This window comes from Rhinoderma darwinii, chromosome 2 (assembly GCF_050947455.1).
Source record: "Rhinoderma darwinii isolate aRhiDar2 chromosome 2, aRhiDar2.hap1, whole genome shotgun sequence".
NCBI lineage: Eukaryota > Metazoa > Chordata > Amphibia > Anura > Rhinodermatidae > Rhinoderma > Rhinoderma darwinii.
The window spans coordinates 446,142,575-446,164,853 of NC_134688.1; the positions used below are offsets into that span (position 1 = coordinate 446,142,575).

Consider the following 22,279-nt stretch of genomic DNA (forward strand, 5'->3'; position numbering starts at 1 on the left):
ACACACACACATTACACATATATGTGTGTGTGTGTGTGTGTGTGTGTGTGTGTGTGTGTGTGTGTGTAAAATAAATATATATACACATACGCGCACACACAAAAAAAAAAAACACATTATATTTATTTATGTATATATGATTAAAAAAATAAAAAATAAATTAAAATTATATATATATATATATATATATATATATATATATATATATATACACACACACGTGCCATGTATCTGCATATATATTATAACTATCTAATATTCCTAATCTTCTGCACAGTACTTTATATCACTGCATTCCAGAAAGGTCTCCTAAGGTCCTTTCCCTCAATGTAACCCTTTTCCACCCCCCCCCGCTCCTTATATTATACAATAAGCTCCCATGCAGATTTGAAGAACTCCTGTACGTCTGCCACCTGCCCAGTAATGTTACTGGCGGTGTCTGTTGTGTGAAAGTGGACAAAATACTTGAGCCGTCTCTACTGTCTGTTAATGTAAACACGGCATTGTTCACATACTAACCCAACATCACAAGGGCAGACCATCTCTGGCCACAGTCACGAGACGCTCTGGTGAGGACCTCAGCTTGGAGTTTCCAACATAGAGCAAAACATTCTAACAAGTGCATGAAGAGATACAAAGACTCCCATCAGATCCTCTTCCAGCAAATAAAACAACATATATATATATATATATATATATATATATATATATATATATAACCCAAGACAAACTGTCTACGGAGATGATAGACCTAATACCGTAACAAGATTGCACTTGATTAATCCTTAATTGTAATTCAATATTCCCAATGTATACGACAGAAAATAATCTTGGAATGCCCCAATTTGTGATACGGTAACAGATTCCGAGCATACCTCACTGTTTTTGTCTCGATCCTGCAAGCGCTGGTGCCCGGCACAGGTACGGTGTGGCAATCAATTTGTTCTGCAGACAGAACGGCTTCCTTAGAATACTAATGAAAATACATCCTTCTTTCTCCTTCGACTTGACTCCCCAGCGCCCAGGTCCTGACCAGTACGAAGGAGAGACTATCCTCTAAGACACCTACTGGTACTAATCAACAGTCTGCGTGTCAGGGCATAGGATTAAAACCTTTACTACGCTTGAATCACTCAGAGCAGCTAAGCGTATGCAGAACAAGGTCAGCATTAAACACGTATACACACACACATGCAAGAAGACTGGAGTGCACTAATTCATCACTCAGTACCATTGACTGACTTTTACCTCCGGGGATTGCAATTCCATCTTAGGGTAAGGATGACAAAGAAAAAATAATGCATTGTATGTATTGCTGACAACCGGGGCTTATATTTACTCCACTTTATTGGATATATTTACAGAGGTGACTTTGCTAAAAAAAACGAAAACATTTTTTTTTTTGATCATTTCCATTCGATACGTGTCACTACACCTGGGTAACAACTGAATTGTTTGTGCGTGGTTTGTTATGCTGCTATAGCATCAAACAGCAGGTAACCTCTTTGTCCAGAGACGTCTGAGGGCAGACACAAAATCTGCCAAGCTATTCCCCTTCAGTGAGCACCTACTTGTAGAAAAGCAGTGAGAGAGGAGCACTCAGCCATGAAACATCTGATTAACCTTTCAAAAGGAGGAAGAAGAAAGAAAAAGAGTTAACATCTAATAACAAACAGAACGTTCTATCCTAGATACCTCTGATATTACACGAAAGCGCCGTGCGATACAATCGCTGGGCCGTAATACAAAAGGTCACCCTTAAAAAAAAATCCTCTGCATTGTAAATAACTTTTTGGAAGCCCGATATGGTTGCTGGGTAGCACGCAGCAATTGAGATTAGCCATTTGCTCCCCGGTGACAATATCACACATTTAAACTAATTCCAATGACAAGGATGTAGATCAATGTTATAATTTCCATTCTCCATGGCTTGCTCACTGCACCGTACTTTAATCACTGACATCCAATATATAAGCAGCCGCAATGAGACATCATGAAAGGGAGCAGAATCAATAACGTAGCCATCGCCCTTGACACAGTGACATTGGATTGCGCTCATGTGATAGCGAGTCGCTTCCCCACCTGGCTTGTGACCTTGTCCTTTAAATGACCCAAAGCCTCTTACATGAAGCAGGAGGCTCCTCCTTGCTGTCTCAGCAAGGTCAAACGGGTCAGCATGTCCCCATCTATAATCCGCCACCATTTGTCAGCGGGGAGGCTTGAAGGAGGCATGCTTGCTACAAGGAGAGAATGCCCAATTAGGCAGCTGTCACACAAAGCATTGGATGCAAAATTATCCCCTGTCAAAAGAAAGAGCAGCTGCGGGTACCAATTACAACAATCTTTCCACCCGTTAGGTGCCGGAATCCAGACAAACAACTGGGAAAAATTGTCACAACATGGCATTGAACTAGAGCCGCAATGTTAAATGGCCAAAGGCCATGCCCAAGGGGGTCACTAAAAGACAGAACGTTCTTCAATGACACTCATGAACTTGGGTCCTTTTTGGAAACACAAAACATGACCATTACAGGGTTAAAAGAACGTCTATTGTGATGAGTAATGGACTGTTTAAATACATGTTACTCACAGAACCAATACCCTGTCATGGACCAATGTGGGAAACGTTAAACTGCTGCGACATTACGGCCAACTGTGTGATGATTCAATGTACATACGAGTGACCTCAATTTAACTGCATTCCATACGAGAACAAGGTTAAGAAAGTAGGACAATGTGTAATGACGGGGCCATGAAGTAACGCAGGACTGAGAGGTCACATTTAACAACGTACAAGTACATTTAAATTTAAAAAAAAATTCATTTGGGATGTTTTATAGAACTTAAAGAGGACCTATTACCAGGGGAGGCCCATGTTGATAAAAAGTTAGACCCTACAGAATAACTAATAATTTTCTAAATATAAGTAAATTTAAAAAAAAAACAAATTAAAAAAAAAAAAAAAAAGACAAAAAAATGTAAAAAGAAAAACATAAAGCAGTTTTTACAGGAGCGTGCCTGTTTTGCAAATAGGCGACTCACCTCCGGAGTTGGCGTGTCCATCCTCTCGGACATGACATTTGTTTTTTGTGGGGGCTAACTCTTTATCAATTAAAAACAGGGGGCCTCTCCTAGTGATAGGTTCTCCTTAACCTCTGCATGGATTGGATGATAGATAGATAGATAGATAGATAGATAGATAGATTAGATAGATTAGATAGATAGATAGATAGATAGATAGATAGATAGATAGATAGATAGATAGATAGATAGATAGATAGATAGATAGATAGATAGAATTCAGTAGTGCTTTAGGCTGTGTTCACATCTGCACTATTTTGTTTGGCAAGATGACAAAAACCATGGTGGCACCCATTAAAGTCAGAGGGTTACATTTGGTGCCGTTGCTGTCCGTCATTTGATGGATTCAGTGCTTCCGTTATTTTCATTATTCTGGTTCTATGACAGAATAGAATAACGGGAAAAGAAAAGGCAGATGTGAACAGAGCCACATTGTGTCAAAATATAGGTCAGCGAAAACGGCATAAATTGGAAGGTATGTTAGAAACTTCACTCCTCCTTATAACACGTCATGGCTGGAGTTCATTTACACCAATATTGTATGCCAAAAAAAATGTACCTTTCAAAACTTCACTGCAAATTGCCAAGAAAATAATATTTGCCCACATTGCTTTCCTGATGCAAGCAGTTAGACTGCACTACACGATGACCAGAGATACATCTGCATCCTTCCAAAGAATTTAGATGCACAAACAACAAACAGCAGTCATATGTGTATAAACCATTCAAAACCACCTCTCTCTTAAAGGGTCTGTCCCACAATTCCTGTCCATATGCCTTATTAGGGCAGATAGACGTCATAGGGTGGAGGATCTACTGCTTGGGACAACTCCCCTAACGAGCCAGAGCAAAGAGTGTCGCCTGCTCTGGAGGACTCTGCATGACCATGATTCACATGGTTGCCCATCCATGACGGTGTTGGTCATGACAACCAAACAGGTCACTGTACTCCCCTACACCATCAAAATGCCTTTGCAAATCCACCCTTATGACTCCCTGTGAGTTTGGGCATGTGGCTTTAAGGACTCCACTGTGACTAAAGAGCCGGCGCTTGGCATTAAAAATGAGATACTATAAAAATAAAACAAAAACAATACACTAACACCATTCTTATATATGGTGCACATACTGACATATTTCTATCATGGAAAAAAAAGGGTATAAAAGTTTATAAAAAAAAAAAAAGAATTAAAAAATTAAAATAATGCTTTATTTAAAAGAAAAATGTAAAAAGTAAAAAAGTAACAGTGGTAATCACAGTCATGTCACTTTCTCAATACATAGGTCAATGGATTTATATCCAATGAGACATCAGTTAAATGAGCGACACATCTGACACAGTGTAGCAAGTTCCAGTTAAATAAAGAAGCAAATCATGGAACTGGCATTAGAAGCAAACTTTTCCGCTTACAGCAAAGGAGATCCTGGAAAAACTTTGGCTACATTGAGATACAGACTATCATTTCCTCTTCCAGACAGCCAAGCTACATTCCCAGAGAGTCACAACAACTCTGGACAGATGTGACTGTGAGGGGAAGCTTGGGACTAACCATTGGAATTCATCGCTCCCTTTTAGTACCTTAGGTGATCTTAAAATAATATATTATGGGATTGCATGACTAGCAATTCCCAAAGCTAAAACTAGAATATAAATATCTTCACTGTCAAACAGGAAGGAACCTGAAAGGAATTTCAGATTCCAACAGATTCCCTGTCAGGCCACGAGCAGACGTAAGTGGCACATTAGATTATTGGTCTGCTGAACCTGTTCATTTTGTGCCAATAATGTGTTTAGGAACCTCCCGATTCTCCCCTGAAAGCAGATGTGAAGTCAATAAGCCAAACCTCCGACTTCTCCATTTTTCCATGGTCTGACTCCGGCTCAGACTCCTTATAAATAGAGGATGACCAATCGTTTTGTTCTCAGGGGAGACGAGACGCAACTAGCAGTATTTTGCATTGGATTACTCCCCTCTCCAGCTGAGCGTGCTTATATATAGGGAGTCGGGAGGAATAGCGGTCGGCAATATGTATGGCCAGCTATAGGCTATTTTTGAGTCTGTGCCTGCCCTCCATAGGCTGCAGCCCGGCCCTATTATCAGAATACTCTTGCCTGTAAAGGAAGCGATACAGATATAAAGTATATATTAGGGAATTGCTTAATGTGCTGTTCTCTAATATAACAGTTTCAACTCATTTTTTATAAATAAAACATTTGCTAGTAGCATCCCCGGTTGCAGATTGTGCTAGTTTTGGTAAGGAGGAAGAACCTATGAGCATAAAATGGGTTTTCGGCGAGCAAAAATTGATGGAATATCCTCAGGATAGGCCATCAATATTTGATCGGTGGGGGTCTGAATCTCGGCAACCCCCCCCCAGTGATCAGCTGTTTTGAAGAGGCCACGGCACTGGTGCAAGCGCTGGTTCCCCACCATCCCTCACGCTGCTCAATACCGTCAAACGTCAACAAACTTGTAGCAGCGGTTCACAGTATTAGTCTTTTCCAATTCTGGGAGACGGCTGTAATACTGTGAACTGTCGCCGACACACTTGACCTGCCACTACATGTGTGTCGGCGTTTGATAGTATTGAACAGCGTGAGCGATGAAGGGAAAGCAGGTCTCGCAAGAGTGGCACGGCGCCTTCAAAAAAGCTAAACGGCGGTGGTGCTGAGAGTTGGACCCCAGCTAACAGATATCGATGGAATATCCTGAATATAGGCTATTAATATTCTCTCTCCGGAAAACCTTTTTAACGATTACTCTACCAGTTCACACGTGTAAATGACGGCTTCGACTGATCAAAACAGCAGACGTCTGTAAAAATTATTATCCACAATGTCTGACAGATGGTCCCCTTGAGACAGATGTCATTTCGAGAGATGCAACCGTTTCTCCATTGTGATAACGGCTACTGTCCAAATAGCAAATGACTGATCAAAAATTTTTTGTAAAAATCCCACCGTGTATGACCAGTCTAAAACCTTTGACATGCAATACAAAGATGCAAAGTGGAAAAGATACAAGTAATAAACGGGGGGAGGGGGTGAACAATAAAGTATGGGCACATCACTCATTTTATGGTACTTAGTGAGTAGCTCCTTATTGGATGGTATACATCACAGTACATGCTCTAAGTTTATTTCTTCAGCAGTAACCTTATAGGGACTGTCTACTTTAGTCAATCTTTATTTCTAAGAAAGGTCCCCCGGTGAAAAACTATTTACAGTGTCCCAACGCTGGGGCTTTAGTGATCAGCTATAATATGCGAGGGAATCCAGATGCAAGTGTTCAATTTTCTTGCAGCACCATCATAGGGACAATGAAAAATGACATGGAGTCTATGAAATGTAATAGGTTGTCCATGTAATGCACGCATCTCATTGTAAGCAGTCTAAATTTAAGGCACTAAGTAAATCTGCACTTATGGCTGCAGAGCTCAGGACAAACACCTTCAATTCACTGTAAAAATATCTTCGGACTCAGTAATGAATAATAATTTGGACTAAAGTCTGCTAATAAACATCAGTCATAGCCAGTGGGTGACGTGCCACGAATACCGCTTCACTGTGGAGCTCTGCTGCCACATATTTGTCCAGCACCAAAGCCAAAAAGATGGTAATATGGATGCTACTCCCCAGTATATCTCCCATCAATCTCATGTTTCGTGGGACTGTCCCGTGAACAAGACAGGGTTGTTTAAACAGATCTGCATAAAAAGGGATGTTTCTAGCTAGATATTTAGTCCGGGCTTAAAATGTCCCGCTATTTGGAATTCACATGTTGGGACTTCGGCTCCACAGAATCAAACAAGTATAACTATTACTATTTGTTTACACAGTGTTGGACAGGAGAGAAATGGTGGAATCTAGAAAATGATTAAGGAGCCTCACACACGAGCATGTTCGGTCCGTGATATACGGTCCGTACGTCAGCAGCATTTCCCGGACCGAACACACTGCAGGGAGCCGGGCTCCTAGCATCATAGTTATGTGGTGAAAACCATCCTGTACTGTAATCAGGTTTTCGGTACGGGACAGTAGTTACGTGGAGAGGCAGGGACTCCTAGCGTCATAGATAACTGTGATGCTAGGAGCCCGGCTCCCTGCAGTGTGTTCGGTCCAGGAATTGCGGCCGACATACGGACCGTATATCACGGACCGAAAACGTGCCTGTGTGTGTGTGGCCTTAGGCTACATTCACACGAGCGTATCAGATTCACGTGCGTGAATCTGGTCCGAGTGTGCTGCGTACGCATCAGTGTGCTTTGCGAGTGGCATGCGTTATTTAAGCACTCGCAAAGCACATTTATTTATTTTTTTCAATTGAATTGATTCGCAAACCGTGTGCGGTGCATGGTTTTCACGCACCCATTAAGTTCAATGGGTGCGCAGGTGCATGAGAACGCACCAATATAGGACATGCAGTGAGTTCCGCGCAGTGGACTCTCGCTGCGTGAAAACTCACACGTGTGAACGGCCCCATTGAAATCAATGGGTCCGTGTTCTGCGCGTGATTTCCATGCACAGCACACGGACGTGATTTACGTTCGGGTGAATGGGCCCTTAATGTCTTATTGGTGGAGTATCCCTTTAAGTAGGTCCAGCATATATCCTGCCAGAATGAACAGGCCACACTATCTGTCACAATGAACGATTTGGTCACCACATGCGCATCAATTATTGCTCCAACAGTTGATTCTTATCAAATTGAAGGAGTCTATGACTACCGTACAACATTACGGGTTATAGGCAAAATCAAAGGTTAAAAGAAATTAAAAAAAGTCTTTAGTCTACAGTGGAGAATATCCCTTTAAATAATTAAAATCCTCTCTATCAACTACAAAGCTGTTTTGAAGCAGTTGAGCTTTGTTCTTTACATGTGTTCTAATTAAGTAAGAAATGACCTTGTCATCACACGCAGCCGAAATCCTGGATTATGTCTTACAGCCGAAAAAAAATAAAAAAAAAAAGAGAAAAAAAAATGTGAAAAGTAATAAAATAAGCACCTCGTTTACTGATGAGCGGAGAAGTTTTGGTTGGCTGGATGCTGTAGCAGTTTCACTGCATAATTTTGTGTGTGCTGAATGTCACAGGGCGGGTTAGATTGACCTTGAGATGCATCAGCAACACAGCAAGGGTCGAGATGCCTGCAGGCGTCCTTGTACTGGATTTACAAGACAAAAACCTTCAAACTGGCTGAAGGACATCTTAAATCTCTTCAAAGGTTTTCTGAACTAATCTGGGCTGCTCTTAGCCGGATCTGTGCCAGTATGAAAGGCAAAATGAAAAACAAGGTCTTCGACAGGCATGTGGTCTCCTCTTAACCCTTTCAGATTGTCATAACGTTCATTGTCGTGATATTCATTTTACAAAATACAGATAAAGGTAAAAAGAACAGCAAATGTGTAAACACGTCGCAATGCAAGAAGCTTATGATGTAGCTGGTACATTCTCACGGGTGATAGATTATATTATAGCACCACTGTTTATTAACATGCCCAAAGCAAATGTGCTGCAATGTTTGCCATTTTACTATAGTATACCATCAAAACATTTGTAACCAGTAACTCTGATGAGACATAAAAGGCATTAAGGGTTAACTACGTCTTGAAAAAAGACATCAGCGAGGTATAGGCCACTATGTGCTTCACGCTTCAACGTTGTCATTAAATTAAAACAGATATGTTTCAGAATTGGGTGGAAAACTGATTACAGTGGACATCTGAACATTCAAGGAACATTTAAAATTTGGCACATAAGTACAATTTACATTAAAAGTTTAAGAACTTAGTACAAGATGTGGTTAACTTAGAGGCTCGATCACCAGTTTATAACTTCTCTATCTCTAATCTAAGTGCTTTGATGTAGACGACTACCGTTTTTTGTTTTTTTTTAAACTTTATTATTGACCAAGTTATGAACATTTTTCGATTTATGCACATTTTTTCTAATCACCAAGTGGGCGTTGTATAGAAAAAAAGTCTATGACGCTGACCAATCAGCGTCATACACTTCTCTTCATTCCTGCAAAAGCTTGATTCACTGCACAGCGGGGTCTCGCGAGATCACGCTGTGACGTCACTTCATCCCACAGGTCCTTCACCAGAGCGACGAAAGACTGAACAGACATCGCCTCCAGCCGCTGTAGATTCGGATAAACGTCCTGGCACGGCTGGAGGCGATGTCTGTTCAGTCTTCAGTCTCTCCGGTGAAGGACCTGTTCAAATCATGGTCAATAATAAGAAAAAATTCTTGTTGTTTTTTAAAACAGTAGTTATCTACATCAAAGCGTCTATTATATTAGGTAGGAGATAGGGAAGTTATAAACTGGTGACAGAGAGTCTTTAAAGGGGTATTCCCAAAATCATAAATTAACACCTATTCACAGGATTGGTGATCATTTCCTGATCACTGGGGGCACCACGTATGGTACCCCCACTGATTGTGAGAACGTGTGTCCCGAACCCCCAGATCCTCCACACTGTACTGCACTGCAGTGAGGAGGAGCTTGAATGAAGCGGCAGTCAAGAAGGCACCCACCACTCCATTCACGGTTTATGAGAATGACAGAAACTACTTGGCTATTTCTGTCATTCCCATAGACTTTAAAAGGACAGCCATATGCCCGAATAGGTGACAAACCCTTAAAAGGCAACGTATCACCTATGTTTTTTTCCTAATTAAAACAAGATAGTGCAACAATCTTTGCTTCTAATGGATTTTTATTTTTTGATTGTAGATGTTTTCATTCTGTTTTCTGTACATGATTAGGGGGCTTCCATCTTGCCTGAGCTGCTGTTAACAGAATTTAGAGATATTCTAAACAGCAGCCACATGGAGCATAGGAACCTGTGAACAGGAGGGGACCCATTGACTCCTATGGGGGAGTTTTCTAGGTATGCTCTTTGACCTGTGTAGAGGTCACTGTGAAGGGAGGAGGAGGAGAGCTGTGTCTCTCACATATTGTCCTGTGTTAACACACATATATATATATATATATATATATATATAATGTGTGTGTGTGTGTGTGTGTTAACTGTCAGTGTAATCCTGCCTTTGATAATGAGGTGACTGCTGAGAAGTGATCTCTACAGAACAGGAAGTGTCAGTCTATTGTGAGGCTCAGTGGCCAGAATGAAAACTGGAAAATGTTAGGATTTTTACATATCAATAATGTCACATGTAAAAAAAACAAACAAAAAAATAAATCACTCAAAACTTAAAAAAAAATAGATAATTTTCTGATGACACATTATCTTTACACGCGATTTTATCAACCAGCGACAAATGATCAGTGGTTTCAAAAATCGTGGAGTAGGATCTTTGAGACATTTCCATTAATACAATCCCGTGCATACAATGCATTATACAATGCAGCTGACGGGAAAGTGTGCCCCACTAGCCAGATAGAGTAGCACCATTGGTTCCTAGGGTTGACTCTTGCGAGTGTTGTGCACTAGGGAGCAATACATTTACAGATCATGCCTCCACTGGATAAGTAATAAAAAGGTAAGATTAGTGGGGGTCCGACTGCTAACATGTCAAGTCCAGGTTGTTCCTGTAACTCAGAGTTGTATGGAGGGGAAACGAATACTCAACTGCTGTCCCCCATAACTCCTCATTATTACAATAATGCTGGCGGGGAAGGATGGAGGACTGGGGTCCCCCATTCCAAGCGGTCGGAGACCCACCAATCTAACATTTAATGCTTATCCAGTGGAAAGTGATAAAGGTTATTGGCTGGAATACCCCTTTTAAGAGCACATACTTTGGATAAATCTAGGGAATTTTGGCCCGGATTGCAAAATCAAGTGTCATTGTTATTTATGCAATTTTAGTCTGAAACGTGTATACTGGTTTGATTTAAGAGCCCAGACCCAAGGTATGCATTATTCAGGTCATTGTGTTGAAGTCTGTTCAGTTTTTCTAACTTAAGCATGAAAAAAAAAGAAAAAGAAAATTTCATTAATTGAAATGTGAACCAGGAATTTGAAAGAAATTATTATTTTGACCTTAAGGAATTCACCTTTAAATCCTCAGCCAGGGCTAATATTGACTTAGATTGCATCAAACAGATGGAAATAATAGGCCTGAGCGAATATATAAAGTAAATAAGAAGGAATACATTTCTGTAGCAGGAGGCTGATCATATCTCTCGTGTCGAACATCAGTAACTGCGGTTATATTTGGTCAGAGCGGGATAATTCTGGCTAGTAAAGCTCACTATGACAATGCCTTGAAGCATCTTTAGCGTATAGGTCACACATGTCCTTGGGGGAAGACAGGAGAGGTGAAAGAGAGACCAATAATGCCTTACAGAGTGATCGGATTCACTCACCATGCATCATACAATCTATTTTGAACACCTCTGCATAGTTAGAAGTAGCAACACCCAACAGTAATAAAAACAGCCCACCAGCAAACTGCAAGCAAAAGTCAAATAGATCAAAACTGAAGAGACCCCATTTGAGTTTGTTTAAAATGTTTATAATAAAAATTTAAAAAAGTTGGTATGTTAACCAGATAATCCCCCTCCATCTGTACAAATAGCAGTCAGACCCACTCTGACCAGCTGATCGCTGCATTTAGAAAAGTATTGTTTTGGATTTTACGGTTTGTGTATCTTGGCAAGTTCAGTAGGTTTACCTGCAGTCCTATGGAAAATTCCAGATAACACAATGTTATATCACAATCAGTTGTGCTAAATGACAACTTCAACTCTGCTTCATCAGCGTGTATATATAAGCCTTTTGGCTCATGATCTGAAAGCTAATGAAAGATCAACTATGCAACACCAGCCCATCCTTTCCCCTATTTGGACATGTTTTTTTGTAAATACTTTTATTTCTTAGAACTATGCGTTGTGCCGTTCCTCGGTTATTACTCCTAGAAATGTACGGATAAATTTACACCATTCCCCTTGTCGAAACGGCGTGTCCCTACACAGTCTCACTCTGTCAGCACTGATTGGACAGTGTCCATCTATGTAGGGACACACCCCCAACTGGCAACACCCAAATTGTCATTTCTTAATACATTTCTAGAAGGAATAACAGAGGAACGAAAGAACGTAGAGTTCTCAGAAAATAAACTGCAGAATTGTAATTTCATGGGGAATGCAAATATATTTTTTTAATTACATTTTTAGATATTTTTTTTTCTATTTTCCATGAAACAATAAAAGGTACATACAGCAGTTAGACTCATCTGCATCAATATACAATACATAACACATACAAACATGTCGGGAGAGGTGACAGGTCCTCTTTAAAGGCGGAACAGGAAAAAAAATAGCAGCTAGTACAAAACAATTAATGAAGGGAGGTGGCGGGGGTCGTGCTTTGACACCCATAATAAAATTACAGGGAGCACATGGGATATATTGTACATAGTAATAAACAGGATTAAAAGAAACAAAAAACTATTTTCAAATTAACAATTGGGGCATTTTGAGTTAATAGAAAGGAGTCCCTCATTCGGGACCTCCATCAATTAGCCAGAGTGAAGAGGGGCTACAAAAAGTGCCTCTCGTTGGAAGATCAGGGACATCCATGTATTACAGAAACAGCCCACTAATTTGATTAGGCACCATGTAATATTATATTTCACCTGTGGTAGTAGCAGAGGAATAAAAAACACTCAATACTAGGTTCCCCCTATCATATTATGGAGGAGTACAGACAATGAGGCCAATTTGCATTTTTTGCCTCATTCTTTTGCAAAAATCGCAGGGAAAAAACGCAATGACTGTGACATGTAAACCCACCTAACAGATGATCCCAGAAGCGGGTCACTCTGATTGGATGATTTTTGGGAGACCCAACTAAAAAAAAAAAAATAGCCTTAAAATAGTTTTCCAGGATTAAAAAATGAATCATTGTTTGATCGGTGGAGCTTTCATATCCCTGAGACTCGCTGATCATCAGAACACAGGAGCATTACGGCCCTTTGATTATTTATCCAGAAGCAGCGGCCCATCTAGAAGTGCGGCTGTGAATGGTACTGGAGCTGAGCCGTATGAGGCCGAGCAGCAGTATCAGGCTCAGCCATATATACGAATAAGCTGTTGTGTCCGGATAAACAATGAAGGAGAGTTTTGATAATTGGCACGGTCCCCTGGAAACAGACCCCTTTCGATCAAGCATTGCTAGGCCATCAATGTTTTAGTCTCAGAAAAACCCTTTAAGTTGAAAACCCCTAAAAATATCTTTCAAAGCGAACAGTGATCATACACAGTCATAGACGTCTTACGTGTGGTGTCAAAACTGCCCTGAAACTCAGCAGACTCGAATAGTAATAGTACAATTTTAGAACTCATGATATTTTTTTCACCTCCCCCAGGTAACTTCTCAGATGAAAGGTCACTTCCTTTTAGAAAACAGACATTGTACAATTACCTTGTATTATACAAAAATAAAAGGCGAACTGCCGATACCAAACACCAATATTGGCGGTGGTGGGAATGGAGAGGTTGATATTTCCACACACCCTTCAAAAATAAAAACCCCTTTGTATCACGTTATGTGACGGTCACTCAACTTCTCCAGACTCCTGAATGGTTAATCTGCTCTTTTGTTCAGTTGTCTGGATAAGTGGACGCCACTGTGAGAACTGTTGCGGCCAATGTACTGTACAGATATCGGGGGCTGCCGGTAATGGGTCAATTTTGAGCAGGGATAGTTTATTTATTAACACATTCATATAGGTATCTCTACGCTCACATTTCATGCAAACAGAGGAAAAATGCTGAATTTATTTCTTTAGGCCTTATTCACACGACAGGGTCCGAGTATCGGCTGATAAAATCGGCCGTTTTGGGCCGTTTTTCCCGGCTGTTTTGCATCCGTTCCGATTCCGTTCCGGACCGTGTTGTCGTTTTTAATGGCCGATTTTGACCCGTTTTGCATCCGTTTTTTTCCCTGTCCGTTTTAAAATCGGATGAATTTCATTTTAATTTGTTGCCACACACAGCCCTCTGTAGATAATGCCACAGCCCCCCAGGTAGCTAATGCCACCCAGCCCCTGCAGGTAATGCCACCCGGCCCCCTGCAAGTAATGCCACCCGACCCCCTGCAGGTAATGCCACCCGACCCCCTGCAGGTAATGCCACCCGACCCCCTGCAGGTAATGCCACCCGACCCCCTGCAGGTAATGCCACCCGACCCCCTGCAGGTAATGCCACCCGGCCCCCTGCAGGTAATGCCACCCGGCCCCCTGCAGGTAATGCCACCCGGCCCCCTGCAGGTAATGCCACCCGGCCCCCTGTAGGTTGAACCCACCCCCCCCCCTTCCAGGTGAAGTCACTGACTTCAATGTCCATATATGGACAGTGTAGTCACTGACTTCTGCTGGAGAAGAATTCCTGGCCACAGGGTCGGGGATTCCGCTTCAGAAGTGAGTGACGTCGCTGTGTCCATATATCGACAGTGTAGTCACTCACTTCTCCTGTAGCGGAATCCCCAATCCCCGGCCGGGGATTGGGGATTCAGACTCCTACAGGGAGTAAAAAAAGACCCTCCTCCTCACATGCACTCTACTTTCACACGCACTCTGCACTGTGAGGAGGAGGAGGAGGAGGAGAGAGAGCGCGAGCGACGGAAGACACGGCCGTCACTCGGGACACATTCCGGTGATAGCCGTGTATTACCCGGCCCCATAGACTTCTATGGGAGCCGGGCGGCTGGGTAAACGGCCGAAAATAGGGCTTGTCCAGGTTTCCCGGGCCGTCAAAAAAAAAAAAAACGGTCATGTGAATAGCCCCATTAGGGGTGTATTGTTCCTACTGCAGCCGTGTGACGGCCCTGTCGTGTGAATAAGGGCTTAGTCTTTGCATTTTGTATTTGCAAAATGTCAAACTCAGCTCTGCTGCATTTATAAAAAATAGACGCAAAACACAGACCTTATTTTAAGCAACAAAGATCAAACTGTTTGACTACCACAGAAGCAAGATCTTTACAAAAAAGCAAGGAATAGTAACAGATCATAAGGAAGACCCAAAGAAATATTTACATATCAAACTGATATTTGCATTGATTGTCAAAAACAAAGTGCTGTTGAGGTACAAACTTAGAAAGCTGCTCTCAGGAATCTGGAAAGTCCAGATGGATACGCGGAACCCAACAGATACGGTTAAAAAGAACTGGTCACTGATGTAAACACCAGGTGGGGAAATGACGCTTAAAAAGCACCTGAGAGCAACCGGTCAGGAAAGTGAATACTGCGCGGACCCCCTCCAGAGGAATATTAACTTCCTGCAACGCTAATGTATCAGAGATAACAGCCTCCAGACTCATATAAAGGTTTTGTGGTAATATGAATATATGGCTATTTTAGTTACAACATTTTTGAAGAAACTTTGACATGTCATAAAGAAATCTCAGGATTCAACAGAGTAGAAAAGTCTCATGGCTAATATACCGTAGATAAAAATATCCTACATATTACATATAAACGACAGAAAGAGCTGCTGGAAGCTGGGGAATGACTATGTATATACAATGCGTCTAGGGGAGAACATCTCAGCAATATGGCATCCGATGGTGAATGCCACAATTTGTTTTTTTCATATTTATACGGAAAAAAGCCCCTCTGAATGAAACCGGAGGCATACAGAGGTACAGTAGGGCCCCATAGACGTGCCATATTACTGCCCTGGACAACTCAGAGGATGTATGCAAAAGTAAACGATTGCCATTGTAACCCGTAACGTTGATCAACTATCCACTGGACATGTAAAATATTTTTATTGGTGGGGTCCTCATCATGGTTGTGCTGGTGGAGGCAGTGGTGGTAATAGACAGTGAGTAGGTGACAAATGGTATTGGCTAGAATAACCCTTTAAATCACCTGTGTCTGAACTTAGTAATAATATTAAAGGTCTCAGCTATAAATATTTTCTAAGAATCACATTTTTAGTAGCAAGTAAGAAATCCATGTAGACAGCTATATACACATATATACATGTTCAAGTACTGAAGGTTTTTTAAGTCAAGGGACCTGGACAGAGTTTTGCAGATAATAATGGACCTGATATGCATAATGTCCATACTTAGGACCTTCAACATTATTGAAATTAAATTTGGAGCACCTCCTGTAGACGTATAATCAAGCTTTCTATATATGGTTCTCTAAATTGTATATATTAAAATGATACAAAGAATCTTAATGAAACCTTCAAGGACATTTGAAATCCAAGAGGTCAATGCTTCTGCTGAAGTAACTTCTGGAGACCTGTGTGGTCAACTTACTATTGACTTCTAGTAATGGGAAAGGGTATTTTTATATAAAGTTATTAAAAATAATACTTTATTTGAAGGTAAAGCTCCTCTACAGCCTGTCCTGACTCATTTTTTCTACTTAGATAAGCAGTGTCAAATTTATCTGGCAGACGCTTATCCCTCAAGCCAAATGTGTATGGCATGGGGTATTCGAGGATTATATAGTCTTACTACTATCATGTGTCTATCACCAGCTTAACACTGCCACCATGTAGCTCAGTGCTCAGAGGCCGAATTAAAATAGTGCAGCATTTTTTTTTCTCCCATTGGGGCACTACCGATGCGATTATAAATGCTCGCTATTTACCTAGTCCTGGAGAAGCCCTTTTAGCAGCAGTACATTTTTTTCAGGCTACATTGGCTGCCTAGCTCTGACAAGCACAGATACATGGGTGCATAATGTTTATTTTTTACTACAACAAAGCTCTGTGTGCTCTTGGCAATTCACATTCAGGGTAAAGGTCAAAAAAAGACCTTCTGTAACCAGAGTGATGCTAGTGGCGGCCAAAAACCAAACAGTCCAAAGACAAACAAGTGCAGGAAGCTGTACTGTGAGAATGACCTACTGTATACAACATTACATCTATTTCATCACTAGTAAAAAGGAAAAAAGTCAAAAAGAAAAAAAAAGAGGTCAAAAGTCGTCCTATTACACACAGTAACCTCCATACATATCGCAGCGACAGAGTAGATAAGCAGAAAAGAAACTATACAAAAATTTGTCAAAAAGGTCCAGCAATATCAAGGCGCAATCTTGTACAAATAGCCAAATATAGTTACAGTAACATCAATGCAGCCAATAAGTGCTACAGCAATTGTACTACTTACACAACTATACTGATAAATTGTCCTTCGTGTAGAGTCATTCATATAGAAGGATAGGTTCCAAAGCAAAGATCATAAATGGAGCTCCACTCATGGTTCATGTCAAAATCCTGAGACATAAGCCCAGAAGTGATACCTCTCATGTGTTTAGTACAGGTAGAGAGCAGTACAGTACAGGTAGAGAGCAGTACAGTACAGGTTGTACATGTAGAGATCAGTACATTATATGTAGTACAGGTAGAGAGAAGTGCAGTACATGTAGTACAGGTAGAGAGAAGTGCAGTACATGTAGTACAGGTAGAGAGAAGTGCAGTACATGTAGTACAGGTAGAGAGAAGTGCAGTACATGTAGCACAGGTAGAGAGCATATGTAGTACAGGTAGAGAGCACGTACAGTATATGTAGTACAGGCAAATAGCAGTAGTGCACATGTAGTGCAGGTAAATAGCAGTAGAGCACATGTACTACAGGTAGAGAGCAGTACAGTACAGGTAGTGAGCAGTACAGTACAGGTAGAGAGCAGTACAGTACATGTAGTACAGGTAGAGAGCAGTACAGTACACGTAGTACAGGTAAATGGCAGTGCAGTACATGTAGCACAGGCAGAGGACAGTACAGTGCATGTAGTACAGGTAGAGGGCAGTGCAGTGCATGTAGTACAGGTAGAGGGCAGTGCAGTACAGTACATGTAGTACAAGTAGAGAGCAGTACAGTACATGTAGTACAGGGTTGAGAGCAGTATAGTACATGTAGTACAGGTAGAGAGCAGTACAGTACATGTAGTACAGGTAGAGCACATGTAGTACAGGTAGAGAGCACTCCGGTATATATTTAATACACGTTGTTAGCAGACGGTTATGGTCGAACATTCCCAAGAAATTGTGCTGTCCATGAATTTTTGTCATTTTTGCAGGTTGTTGGAAGGGGTAGGGCTGTTGGACATTCTGTGCAGGAGTTGGCCATATAAGCACAGTGCAAAAACCTTTACTATGTCTGAAGACAGATGGGTAAACCACAGTCTAGACACCTATCAGGAGCCACTACAAATGAGAGAAGTCTCAAAGCAAGTAATCTCATTAGCTGTAGGAAACAATGAATTATGCAGTCACCATTCTCTGGCCACAGAAGAAACAAATTAATCAACAATCTCAGTGTAAAAACATTATATTAGTGATACCAAAATAAATGGAAAAATCAAAATACTCTAAATGTTATTATTGTTAAACTATCTAAACATTATTGGATGTATTACATTGACAGCACATTTACTGAATTTCAAGGGCACCAGGTAATGCTTCAGTGCCCCTGCAGAGGAGCTGCAGGAGAATTGAACATTTGCTGCCAAGTTCCCCCACAGATTACAGCTGATTGCAGCAAAGAAACTTCCTGTCATCAGCTTCGCAGGGAAACCTTGTAACAAGAAAGGATTGCCCAAAGTTCATGTTTAGATAATACTTGCGTGGTAGTGCCTACTGTCCTACTGTGCATGTTTTTTTTACTCGGTTTCAAGTAGTAAGAATTTGTTCTCGGATTTATTTAAAATCTGTCACTAACACGAAGATTATGATTTTTACCACAAATATTGTTCCGATTGTTGCATTGTCAACATAGGATATAATGATTAGACTACTAATCAATAGCTACAACGCCAGCTAGTGATTAGTAGGGGTGCTGACTAGCAGTTCCCTAGGGGGGAATTTTCTAAGCCCTGTCCAAAAAGTCACAATTTGAGCAAAAGCGTGCGTTTGGCGCAAGAAGAATTGTGACTTTTCTATTTTTATGGTGCTTTGGACACTTTTCAAAAAAAGTGGGCGGGGATTAGCGGTAGTCAAGGGTAAACTAGCGCCCCATACCCTCCCCTCGCCTATGCAGTTGATTCAACAGTCAATCAACTGCATAGGAGAGTGGAGGGGTTGGAGTACTAGATGTCAGACTCTTCCTAGTTCAGCGAGCACACCGCACTGCAGAATAAATAAAAAAATTCCGCTAAAGCAAGCACTAGCAGCAGTAACACAGGTATGCCCCTAATCTGTTACCCAATAGCTACCTAGAAGTGTCAGCCATTTGGTAACATAAAATTTACTGACAGACTCTCTTTAAGGCCTCATACATACGACCGTATTTTTATTCCGTAATTACGGACCCATTAATTTCTATGGGCTACGGACACCTTTGCGTATTTTTACGGATGGAAATTATAGAACATGTCCTTTTTTTGTCCGTAATTACGGGACTGACTTTCCATAGAAGTCTATGGGTGCGTCCGTAATTACGGAAGCGTTTCTATGCGACGCCAGGGGATTTACCTTCCTGTCCTCCCTGTTCTTTAGTGGATCCGTAAATACAGATGCAATAAGGACCGTATGTATGGACACCCTTTCGTATATGTGGATGATTTACGGATAACGATAAATGATTACAGACCCGTATTTACAGACAGTATTTACGGATGAATGAAAAAATACGGTCGTGTGCATGGTGCCTAAATGATAAAAGTCCAGCTCCGTGAAGCTGCCACTAGAGGGAGCACTAAGCTACCCCAGAATTTTATCATTTAACACATTTATCATAGTGCCTATGCCTGGGCCTTGCAGCACAGAATATTGGACCTAAAATAAGATGGTGTTAATAAGGTGGAGTAACATGGCATATTTAGCTAGTACAGAGGGCTTACCTTAGATTTTAATGAATGCCCTTAGATTTCAATAGGTGCTCTGTCAAGAATTTGCATTGCAAACTGGAAACTTTCCTTAAAACAAAAGTACACCCAGAGAAAACGCACATGTTCAAGTAGATGACCTGTTTAAAAAAATGCTAACCCATTACGTCTACTACTATATACAGTCATGTACTTCCAATTATCTGTATAAGAGCTGAAATGAAACACCTGGCAGCCCTCTCCAGCCAAGGAAGAATACTTCTACAATCCACAGATGAAGGAAAAAAACTTTTTAATCTGTAAATGATCAGGTTGTTTTATATAAACAAGAGCATGTGAAGCAGAAGAATGGAAAGCATAGTGATAAGCAGGTCATCGTGACCAGTCAATCTGCTCTTAGAAATAAATAACAAAAGGCAAAATTATTAAACTAGAAGCCATTCTGCAGAATCTTATGCAACTTTCAGTAAAACTAAATACATACAGGTATGTTAAAGGGAGTCACTACTATAAGGACTCATGCACACGACCACGGAGTTCTTCCATAATACTGCATCCAAATCCATGGGGCTCTACTATACAGAAGCATACAGATTTTTTGTTCTCTCAGTATCCATGGCATGTTCTAGTGCTTACAATATTACGGAGGTATTCTCCTCTAGAATCATTGCTTCTAGAGAATACCTCCATAATACAGTGTCATACAGATGCACCATATGGCGGCACACAACGCACCTATGTACCCGAGTGCAGAGGCACCAGGTCTCGTCCGTCCAGGCTCAGTCCACACTTGATTTAATGGGATGTTTTCTGTAGATTGAGTCCCTCTTGTTGACAGCAATCTTTAAAAACGAAATATATCACGGTCACATTACTTACTAAAGGGGAGATCGTTTCAAAACTTTAAAAAAAAGTGTGCAGGATCTTTCGTCATTCTGGCTACTATCAGATTACAACTTGGACTAAAATTGAGACACCATAGTTCAATTGTTGGCACTCAGTGGAGAGGGCACAAGTTTCCTTGTGTTGGTAAAAAGACTTAAAAAAAAAAAAAAAAAAAGTGTTGGACTATTCTTAAACTAGGAATGGGTGGGTGGGGGGGGGGGGGCATTTGCTATAACCATAGGCATAGTTTTTGGAGACCAAATATGCCACAGCCGGTCGGAAAGATGTTGATTTTTGGCTAGTTCTCTCTTTTGGAATTTGCAATAAGCTATTTGATTTAAAGGGTCCAGAAAACCTAGAGAGCACAGCTGATAAGAGAACAGACTATAGAACGAGCTGCTAATGTAATTTACCTAAATGTAAGCAAATTTTCCAGAGTTTCTCAGAAAGGACGATATGTCAGATGTTCTAGTTAACGGGGCAAGAATTCTCTGGACTTGACCAATCAGTGATCCCATTACATTACACTACAGATCGCGTCTAACCAAGTCTGAAATAGCAACAATGCTTTGAACAGTACAGCAAAAATAATATATGCTGAAGGTTTAGTATCCCTTTAAGAAGGCGTAGTCTGCAAATGGACAAGCCCTTTAAGACTAAAGATGAATTCTCATAATAATATAAGAGACTGCAGATACAGCATTAAAAACTTAGCTAAAAAGTTACATAAGAACCAAAAGGAGAATATATTTTTGGTTTAACAGGAGACTTTATACTAAAACATAGTATTCCCCTACCATCAGTTATTGACCAAAACATAATGAGAATTGTATTTCAGAGACACATGGGCTGTTTAATCTGGAATTAGATATAGTTATCTAACTGCAATCACACAATGAAATAAAAAATTGTTGTGATCACACAATGAACAAGAAATTGTCTTAACTGGAAGGGTAGGTGACATTGATCCGGTCACATAAGCCATACCACCCTAGGATAGCACAGCAGACACCTTGGATAAGAATTGCCTTATTACATTTGGATGACTCAGAACATTGTTCAAACCTGAAGTCAGCGACTCCAAGGTCACCGTAGGGGAAAGAAGCAGTAGAATAAAAAAAAAAAAAAAAAAGTTGAATGAGAATACTAAGGGCGCAGGCATTGACACTAGGGCTAGGCAATTATGACCTAAATCAAAATCACGATTAATTGAACACGTAACCTCGATTAAGATTATTGAATTATTATTTAGGCCACACCCTTTTTGCATGCCTTGCCACTATTTGCACAGTACGCCATTGAATTAATATTTATCCCCCGAGTCTGCTGTACACTACTGTATATAATATACCTCCTGACACTGCCCCCACACAGTATATTTCCCTCATAGTGCTCCCCACACAGTATAATGCCTCATAGCTGCCCTCCACACATTATAATGCCCCTATAGTTGTCCTCTGCACAGTATAATGCCCCCCATAACTGTACTCCACACCGTATAATGCCACCATATCTGCCTCTACGTAGTATAATGTCCCTATAACTTACTTC

At 40.9% G+C, this 22,279-nt stretch overlaps 1 protein-coding gene across 2 annotated transcripts in view; it reads right to left on the reverse strand.

Annotated features, from left to right (window-relative positions):
* The window catches only part of NRIP1 (nuclear receptor interacting protein 1), a 61,201-nt gene that overhangs the window by 11,599 nt on the left and 27,323 nt on the right, over positions 1 to 22,279 (reverse strand). The window lies entirely within an intron of this gene.